Source organism: Belonocnema kinseyi, chromosome 5, assembly GCF_010883055.1.
Source record: "Belonocnema kinseyi isolate 2016_QV_RU_SX_M_011 chromosome 5, B_treatae_v1, whole genome shotgun sequence".
Lineage (NCBI taxonomy): Eukaryota > Metazoa > Arthropoda > Insecta > Hymenoptera > Cynipidae > Belonocnema > Belonocnema kinseyi.
Window position 1 is genome coordinate 107,378,576 of NC_046661.1, and position 10,992 is coordinate 107,389,567.

Sequence of the window (10,992 nt, forward strand, 5' to 3'; positions counted from 1 at the left end):
CTGAAAAATCTCTATCCCATCCACACACTACTCCTTTCCCCTGCCGAGTGAGTCACGCCTACCCCGAAAGGGAAATGGCTTAATAGTGTAATAATAATAATACATCTATTGCTATCGATTTCATAAAACGCTTTTAATATTAGCGACTTTTTATATTTATTTTACGTAGTACATACATCTTTAAAATTCCGTATTTTTATTTTAAATTCATATTTTTTGTTTAAAACTTATATTATGTGTCTAAATTAGCTGTAAATTCGATCTCTAGTGTTTCCACTTCATTTGTGTTTATAATAATATGGTGCTCATTTCACAAGAAATTTGCTTCACGTTAACAAATATATTTGCTTCCCTATAGAGAAATTATTAGCGATTCTTTTAATATTAAACAAACTAAAATTTTTATTTTTAATAATATAAATATAGAAATTAACAAAAAAAAATACAAAATAATATAAAAAATTTTAAAAATACAATTATAAATCAGACAAATCAATTTTTGGATTTGAGATAGTAATTTTTTCGCTTGAATGGAGAAGGGAGAAGTTCGATCACAACCTATCCCTTTCCAATTTTATGACTCCTTTACAGGAATTATTTCATTTGAAAATTTTGGATTGAAAAGCCATTTATATTCATGCATCAACTTTCAATTATGTCAATTAAAAAGTTATTCTGTTAAAAACCGATGCTTTAAATATTATAAATGAGCATAGCTTCCTTACTTTTCTATAAATTGTATAAATAATATAAGTCAATCGATATGTCTTGAATGAAGGAACCTTTTTGTTTTGTGCATCAATTTTAAATTATGTTAGTGTAAAAGCTTTACTATAAAAAACCTTTTTTTTAAATATTATGAATTACCATAGCTTCCTAACTCTTTAATAAAATATATCAATATTATGTGATATTGGTGTGTGAATGTGTGAATAATATGATGATGAATTGATGTGTCTGGAATCAAAGAATCTTTTTTGTTCCTACGACTCTAATGCTAGTCACTGCGACTAAAAAAAAAGGAAGCTTGTGTCAGCAGGTTAAGATAATTTGAAGGGTCCGCGGTCTAAACCTGTTAACAGACATTTTGTACGAAATTGAGTTTTTATTACTTTCTGGAATATTTTTTATATGCAGTTAATATCCCGCAAGCGAAACGGCAAAATTCCTGATAGTTTTTTTTTTTAATGAATTTTTAAAAATTGCGTTTTGGTATCTAGAGCATAGGTCCACAGTCTAAACTTGTTAAATGCCTATGGCGTTTTATAGGAAATGCGATCTTTTTCTCACGACGGCTCAGTTTACTCGTAGAATAGGCCAGTGAGACGCATGTGAGTGTGCGTGCATTCAAGTGCATGTGTGTGTTTAAAAGTTTTTTGTGGCTACTTTCACGTCATCTTCAAAGTTGTCGTCTACATATCGCTGTAAATACAGAGACATGTGAACCTGGAAAAAACAAAAGAAAACCAGCAGTAGAACACTGAAGAAATGATGGTTAGACCCTTGAACTCCTTGTAGATAACATATGGATAGATTTTAATTATGATATAACGTTCAATTTTGATCCAAATGCTATAAAAGTAATGTGTATCATTTTTCTCTAGCAAATGAACGAAATACACTTTATAGTTTTAAAAAATATTGAAAATTGCAAGAATAACAAAGATTTTCCTTCGTCGTGTAACATTTTTGAAATGTCAGTTGACAGGTTTAGACCACGGACCCTATATTTAAACTCGTGTTTGAGCCTCATTTTTTATTGTTCTCAATACTCTTCATCATACAGCTATTTTAATTTTTTTCTGGATTGCCTCGTGAATCGATCGGCAATCGACGTTCTAACCGCAACAAAGAGAAACATTCTATGATTTTGAGGAAAAGCCACAAAAGCTCTAGAATTACGTGAAATAAAATCATTTATCCGCTTATAAATGACTGTGTTAAAAATATTCTGGAATTGCACTTTTAAAATCCGTTAGAATAATTAATTATTCTTATTGATTATTTTTATTAATAATCATACATTATATAGAAGAATTTTAACTTTCCGATTTCCAATTGATAGTTTCTATAATGATTAGAGACGTTTAATTGTGAATTATTTTAATTTTGCTTAATATAGTATTTTTTTAAAAGAAAAAATTACAATAAATTTATTAATTATTCAATTATAAATTTTATTTTATTTTTGAAAAAATTTAATTATTTTGTTGAAAATTCCACTTTGTGTATAAAAGTTGAACTGATCGTTGAAAATTTATTATTCTTTCTGTTTGGTTCAAATATAAATTTTTTATTTGTCGTTGTAAATTTATCTTTTTGTTGAAAATTTAACTGTTTAGGTGGTAATTCAACTGTTTTTGGTTGAAATTTAATATTTTTTATTTGAAAAAATCGAATATTTGATTGAAATTTTATTTTTTTAGGTAAAAAATATCAGTATTTAGTTGAATATATTATTATTTTGTTTAAAATTTAATTATTTTCTTAAAAAGTGAATTATTTAATTTAAAATTGATATATTATGTTACAAAATTATGTTCTTAGATGTAAATTTTAACTATTTGGATGAAGATTCATCCATTTTGTTGTTAATTAAATTGTTTTGAGGAGAATTGAATTATAACGTTCAAACGTAAATTTACTTATTTATTAAATACATTTTTAATTTAATTTTAAAATTGTTTTATGCTGTTTATAAAAGGTTCTGTGTTAAAAATGTTATAAGAATAAACTTGTAGTCTTTGACTGCATTAATTTTTAGGGGGAATAAAATTGGTTATGAAGAAGAAAATTTCGAAAATGAATTATTGCAGTCATCCTGGAGAGATAGAATGACACTCGTGAAAATTCTATTCTTCTCTTAACATAATCAAATGTTTGGTAAAGAATAGGTACAATAACCTGCGACTTTTTATGTAAGAGATTATTAAAATTAAGCTTTTTAGTTGTGGCTTGAAATTTGAGAATGTTTCGTTGCAAACATTAGTGCATGGAAAATTGGAAAAGGTGGATGAAGGAGAACATTTGCGAGACGCAAGCACAATGGAAATGCAGCAACGGATGAATATGCGCCATACCATGCCCTAACCGTATGCATATTATAATTTCAAAGTAAATGCATATTATATTTCCTGAACAGGTAATACAAGATTTCAACCTCTTTAGTCGGAAAACAAAGACATAACACCCAGTAATGCAATTTCAGCGAGTTTGATGAGAACAACATAATTTTCCAACGAAAATTGAATTCCTCAAAATATGAAACACTGTATTATAATGAAATCGCACACACAGTATTATACGTGTCCTATTTTTGTATAGGATGATGTCATGCTGTTATTTTCAATGTAAAGCAAACGATTCTGGTTCCCACCAATGATCTCATTTTAGTACCTGTCAAGCCTCTTTTTCCTCAATTTTTTTCGGAATTCTGAGTCTTATTTCAATAAATAAAATTAGCACTGAAATAATGCTTTTATTTACAATGATAAGGGAAATGACGAAATTTAGTTTTTAGACTATGTTGGAAGCTTTCCCTCGCCAGCGTAGAAAATGCCCTAATATTCCCTACTTTAAACAGGGAACTGGTCGGGTGTTGTAAAGGGTAACTTGACTAGAAAATATTATGCAAGCTCTTGTCAGGAGTTGGTAGGGTTACCTCTGTTTTTTTCTAGACAATTACAGGGACTTTTAGAGAGCTCCTGACTTAGAATTTAGACAGGTACTACTCAAATGCCAAAGGTATTTCCCTAAATTGGTCAATATCTATAAAAATAGAATTTTTAATAAATTATAATCATAGGAGTCTTTATTTATACAATATATTCAAACTCTGATGGGTAAACAAGCAGTAATGTGCACATGCCAATGCAAAAAAGTAATTTAATGTTATTATGCTTAATTATACTTGAATTAAAAGAAGAAGAAAGATTTTAAAAAAATACTGAGTCTCAAACTTTAAAAATTTTCATTTCTTCTGATAAAATTTAAAGCATTTGGTGCCACAAATTTTTGAAAAGAATTTTTCTTAAATATTGATTTATTTTCAAATCATCTAAGCCCGTTTAAAAATAATATTTAACAAATCGATTTTCAAGAAACTTTTTTCCTAAGTTCGAAAGTATCGAATGAATTTCGTCAAGTATTTATAATATCGCACTCAGCGTGGCATCGTAGCTATCGGGATTAGGCGTTCGACTTATAACTATGCGGTTCATGTGTTCGACTCTCGGTGCTTGTGGATATTTTAACAAAACTGCGTATCTCTTTAGTTATAAGTTATAAGTATTCTCTAGTCAAAATCAAGAATTAATTTAGTTTTAGAATGACGTGCGAAGTATAGTTAAGAACCTAATGTCAATAAAAATACGAGAAAACGGAGGAGTGGTGGTTGTGTCAGAGGCTACAGAAAGATGTAAAATGTATAGATTTAACTTTTGCAAAGAAAATGTATTTTATATATGGATTAATATTTTCCTTGTGTGAATACAAAATTTCTGGTAATGGATTATGGCAATGTGTTAGTTAAACTTTTTTACTATTGCAACCAAAGCATCACACTTCAGAATTTTTCAGAGACAGGACCTCTTAAGAAACATGTTATAATTTCTATGCGGGAAGAACTTAAATTGTAATTATTACGAAATCTCGTAAATCATAACACGTCACCACATAACCTATAATCTCATCAGTAATAAATTGGGAAATTGAGAAAGGATCTAGAAAAGACCTTACTGTTTAGTCGGACAATAGAAAGGCACCCTCGCTCGAATCTGGTTAGAGAGTCAAGGCTAGTGCCTTTTCTACAAAGCGTGATGTTCTTGACGGGTCCTTTCCATATTTCCCGTTCAGCGTCCCAACAAATTTCGGGCAAAATAACTAGAACCCTACCAAAACCGAGTCACTATTTCTACATGGGTGCGTCTGATTTCTTTCGAAGAAGGCTCAAATTAAATGTCTTGGTTTTGGCTTGTTGATGTGGATACCAAAATAAAATTTACCTTTTTATCCTTATGATTCCTTATTATCAAAGATTAAAAAAAGAAGAAAAGTGAGCTAATTTCATGTTTTAGACCTCTATATCGGACTTTTTTCTTTCAGATCGATTGTTTACAAAGGTGGTTGAAATTGAAGCTCTTGACATGTAATTGTGCAATAAAGTATTGAATTTGAATTTTAAAAATTCAAATTCTCGAAATAAGAGTTGAACTGAAAATTGTTAGTTACATAGTTAGACAGTTTGTTAGCCAAATACCGGTAAATACGATGGTGATAAGATATATAAAGTTCAGTAAAGAGTTAAGATGAATGTTAATACATTCTTGAAGCTATTCAATTTTATTTGCTTAAAATCTAAAATAAGTTTTATAACTATGGAAAAAAGTTTTCTGTGCATTTTTTGACCTAGAAAAAGCATTTGACATGGTACATAGAAGTAAACTTTGGGAAGTCCTGAAAGAGTATGGAGTCAATAGATGGATCCTACAAGCTATAAAAATAATATATACAGGTAGCAAAGCAAGTGTAAGAGTGAATGGGAAACTGAGTGACTGTTTCGATATTATTCAAGGAGTTAGACAAGGATGCGTTATGTCTTCATGGTTAGTTATATTATTTATGGACAAATGTTTAAGAATGGCCTCAAAATTAACGCAAATAAAACAAAAACTATGGTGTTGGAAGGAAAGAGTGAGAAACACTATGCAATATTTTATTAAATAATGAGAGAATTGAACAAGTTGATAAGTTCGTATACCTTCGTAGCTTATTTACTAGGGACGGGAAGATAGATGAGGAATTAGATAGACGCATAAACGAAGGTAAGAAGGTTATTGGTAGAGCAGGTCTCCTTATCAGAAGTAAAAATATATCAAATAAAGCTAAAATGGCAATGCATAATTCTATATTTGTATCGACTGTACTATACGGTAGCGAGATATAGACTTATCAAAAAAAGATAAGAGTAAAATTAACGCAATTGACATGAGATTCATGCGCATAATATGCGGGAAAACTCTGATGGACAAAGTAAGTAACGAGATAATTCTAAAAGAATGTGGTACAGAAGAGACGCTAGTAGACAAATGGGAAAGAAATCTGTTAAGATGGTTCGGACATGTTGAGAGAATGCCAAATGAACGACTAACAAAACAAGTGTATCAAAGTAAAGTAAATGGCAGCGTGCCCCGAGGTAGACCGCGGAAAGAATAGCTAGAATGTGTGAATGAGACCCTAGTTAGAAGAGACATAAGAAGTCACAGAAACACGAGAGCCTGCATGAAAAAATGCATGGACATAAAAGAAGCTACAGAAGTATGCCAGGACAGGAAAGTATGGCGTCAAATAGTTAATAAAAAGAGTATCAGTTGAGTGAATGACGCCTTAAACAAAAGACCTTGGCCACTAATGGACCCAAGTGGGGAATCTTACATAACGACTTCGTGAGGTTCTTCACTTGGGGTGATTGCTAGAGAGATTGATCAGCAACCTGGGTCGGAGCAGTGTTGCGGAACGAACGTGTTATTTACTTAAATAGCACGAGAATTCTGGTTCAATATGAAAAATCTCTATCCCTTTCACACACTACTCCTTTCCCCTACCGACTGAGTCACGCATACCCCGAAAGGGATAGCTTAATGGTGTGATAATAATAAAATTTTTTTTTGTGATTTTGGGAGTTTTCCCCTCAGGCTATTGTTCGCGCGCGGTCACTTTTCTTAGTGTCTAACACTCGAGAACTTGCGGCCGCGTTTAAGAGGCACACATAACCTTTTTTTAAGAGAAAGTTCAACGCGTTACATTATATAAATTTATACTAATAGACTGGGAAAGAAATCGTGAAAGAAACGAATTAAAATTTGTTGTGCCATTTCGCTGATTCCTGTCCCTTGAAAGGTACTGTCTGAATTGCAGAACGGTCTTGCATGTATGAGGTAATAGCCATGAAGGATCTGAGCTTCAGCGGATCGCTTATAAAATGGTCCTTTGAAGCAGATCAGTGAACTAGCGAGAAAATTCTTGGTTCTGAGTACCTGAAATTTTTAACAGTGTGAATATAAAAAATATATTTCTTCGAAATAAGGTTTACAAAAAAATAAGTAAAAATAGTGCTTTAAATACTCCTGTTAAATTTAAGTGTAGTTTAAACTTTAGTTTGACCTTTTCTTTGAGTTTAATTTTCTTTGATGTCAGCTAAAACTGAAGGTTGTGTATGTCAGCATCATCATAAGTTGAAGCATGCAGAGGTTCCTTAAAAATGATCATTTGCTTATGTCTGCTGTTGCATTACTTTTTGCAGAGATTTGAACGACATTAAGGGACATTTTGATGTAATGCTAATTATTTCGTTTAATTAAAAAAAATTAGCTAATAGCTAAGCTTAGTCTGAAAAAAGTATTAAATAATAATAAGGCTACTTGCACATAACGTAAAAATTATTTTTCAAATAGATTTTATAAATAAAAGAACAAAAGGCAACGTAAAGAAAATTTGACTACGTTCTTTCTTGTTTCTTTCGATATAAAACTTTGAAGAAACAAAGGTTTGGCATTGTTCCTTCGTAGTTGCATTATTTTTAGTAATTTCTCGTACCAAGCATATTTTTCTGGTAAATTTTAAGAAATTTACAGAAATAATTGGAAATTTTCAGAAAGTTCCCCTTAACTTTGTTTAAATCCCTGCTGTTTTGTTATATGTGGGTATGACATAAGAAAAATCACATATAGATGTGCATTAGAAAATAAGCTTTGCTCTGAAGTTAAATTGCTTTTCTTATCAATTGGTAACAAATTATTTGAAATATAATAAAATCTCGATTATTTTCGAAGATGGCTTATATTGAAGGTATTATCATGTAGATATTGACTGAAAAATAAAATTTTTTTTTGTATAATGATACCTGTTTGTGATCAGATGCTGTTTCTATTAGTCCGTTTTTTTTAGGGAATGGCTCAAATCGCTGACTAAATTAAAGGTCTTGAGGTGTAGATGTACATTAGAAAATGAAATTTGCTATTATAGTATTTTCTTTTATTATCAGTAGGTAAAATATTATAAAAATAAGCAAATTTCGTTTTTTTCAATCACGATTCTACGAATGTTTTCTTTTAGTTCCATTGTATTCGAAGATGTCTCAAATTACAGTGATACTTTATTGATACTTTAATGTTTATTAAAGAATAAAATTAAGTATGTAATGGTATTAATTTTTTTTATCAGTGAGTAAAGAATTTATAAAATGAGAAAATTTCGTTTTCTTAAATCAATATGCTGAATTTTTTTTAGTCCTTTCTTATCGAGAATAACTCAAATTGAATGTTTTGAAATGCAGATGTGCATCGAAAAATCAAATTTGCCATGTCATACTATATCTCTTTTGTCCTCTAATGCGTGAATGCTTAAAAAATAAGGAAGTTTTGTTTTGTAGTCCACTTAGCGGGATTCTATTTTAGTGGTTCGATTGTCTTAAAAGATGTCTGAAATTGAAAGTGTTAGCATATAGATGTGCATCCCAGTGGGCACAAAGTTTGGCCACGTCTTTACGACATCGTTATGACATCTGTACGACAACTTTACGACATCCTATGTTCATGTCGTTAAGGTGTCTTTACGATATCTTAAATAAGTCGTATGATCTGACGATGTGTTTACGATATCGCAAAGACACCGAAACGACATGTACATAGGAAGTCGTAAAGTTGTCGTAAAGATGTCGTAACGATATCGTAAAGAGGTCGCCAAATGTTGTGCCCACTGGGATTTCACAATTATTTTGCTGTGGTAATGCGTGGTTTTCTCTTAGCTTGTGTATACAAAGCCGGTACCAGTAAAATAAAAATTATTGGTACTAGCAAAAAAAATTCCGGTAGCGACAATTTTTTTACCGGCTTTTTGAGTGCTTTTTAAGGATAGACCCTAAACTGCAGACAAAAATATGTAAAAATTAATTTTCCTTTGATATGTTTAATGCTGTTTCATCTCAGACCAGCCACAGGAGTATTATTTTGCCCCACGAAGTATTGGACAGTGGTTATTGTTTAAGCAGCATTATTTCTGTGACAAGTCACAAAGGTATCTTCCCGCTGCCAAAAAGTGTTAAAAAGGGGTCGGGGTTTGACCAGCATTATTCCTATTGAAAAAGGGTAGTAGTTTGACCAAAATTTTTCAGTGACCAGTCACAGGATTGCCTTTCATACTCACAAAGCCTTCGAAAGGGGAAGGGGCTTGACCAGCATTTTTTTTGTGATCACTCACAGAGGTGCATTTCCGCCAACACGAAGTGTTTGGAAGGGTTAGAGGGTTGACCAAAATTATTTTTATGACAAGCCACAGAAGTGCCTTTCCACCGCCATGAAGTGTTACAAAGGGCTAGGGGTTAGACCAACACTATTAATGTAACCAGTGACAGGGGTACCTTACCGCCCGCATGAAATGTTGGAACAGGTTAGGAATTTACCCAGTATCATTTCCCTTTATGCCACGAATTTCCTAATTTCCATGAATTCGTTGATTCACGTGAATTTAATTATTTCCGTGAATTCTGTAAACTCCATGAATCATGAGAATTCTATGAATTCCATGAATTTCGTTAATTCCATTAAATCCGTGAATTCTGTGGATTAAATGAATTTCTTGAATTCCATAAATACCTTGAACTGCGTGAATTCCATTAATTCCATGAATCTAATAAATTTCGTGAAATTTATGAATTATTAGAAATTCATGAATTTTATGAACTTTATGAATTCCGTGAATTCCATGAACTGGCAATATTTTTAAGTGTAAAGTTCTATAGAGACAAAAATATTCCTCAGCTTATAGCAGAAAAATAATTAATTATAATCCGCAGCTAACAGATGGTGGCTATCCGTTTTCCTTTTAAACCTGTTCCAACATTATAAAGTTGATTTTTCAACATCTAGATCTTTAAAACATGTAGCTGAATATTTGCAATGGCTTACTCAAAGAAATTAGTTTAATTGTTAAAAAACGTAGAATAATTATTTAGATTTGGAAATTGTAATGAGAGAAGCACGAGGGAAAATAATTCTTTTGCCCTTTAACACCAGCTTATGTTGTAGACGCATTTTTATAACTGCAAGCTTTACGAAATATGAATAACGAAAATAAACTCTTTGGCTGAAAGGCTGATTTAAATGTTTTATGCAAAGTATCGATTAAAATGTATCGGCATTCCAAATTTAGCTATGATGTCTGCATTCCAAATTCGTAACTCACCTGCATGCCGGTTCTGGGTTCAAAAGTCTGCATTTTGTAGCGAGCAGACTGTAGCACTGGCAACTTTGCCGATTTGCGTATAAAATATGAGACGCGGAATTTTTCATCTGGGTTTATGGATTCACGCAGGAAAAGCCCAATATACAGAGAGAAAATAAGTAACAAAGTACCGACTATTTCAATCACGTTTGGCGCGCGGGAGATGGATTTGCAGAATCGATTTTTCGACGGGTACAAATGACTGCCATTTGCGCCTGCATGTGTCAAACATCGCTTTGACTGGCTTAATCGGTTTCGATCTGCCCATCGCCGTTAGCCACAAACAAAACCTTCTTACAAAGAATCAACCTTGTAAAATAAGTTAGAACAGCAGACTCCCTATATTAGAAAGTGCAGAAAAATTGTACCGTTCCGAGTACAAAAAAAGGTGCCAAGACACCATATCACAAAATATGAAATTTTTATCAAAAAATAGATTAATTCGTTGCACAGTTTGAAAAAACCTCGAAACTATGAAAAAGTTCGAGAATTTCATTGATCAGAAGAAGTGAGGCATTTTTTAATATTCGAAATACAAAGATACTATATCTGATATGTTAGTTACTGTCTTCCGGACTCATCTAACGACCTATCGTGGAACCTTTTATAAACTACTGGCACCGATTTGTGATGTAAAAAAATCGTTTATTGTGTTTAAATGAAGAAACCTGCCCTGATATAAGAAATGACTGTCCTCTTATGATCCGACAATAC

The 10,992-nt window shown here is 31.8% G+C and overlaps 1 protein-coding gene across 1 annotated transcript in view; it reads left to right on the forward strand.

Annotated features, from left to right (window-relative positions):
* Positions 1–10,992, forward strand: part of LOC117173819 — a 142,073-nt gene that overhangs the window by 45,786 nt on the left and 85,295 nt on the right. The window lies entirely within an intron of this gene.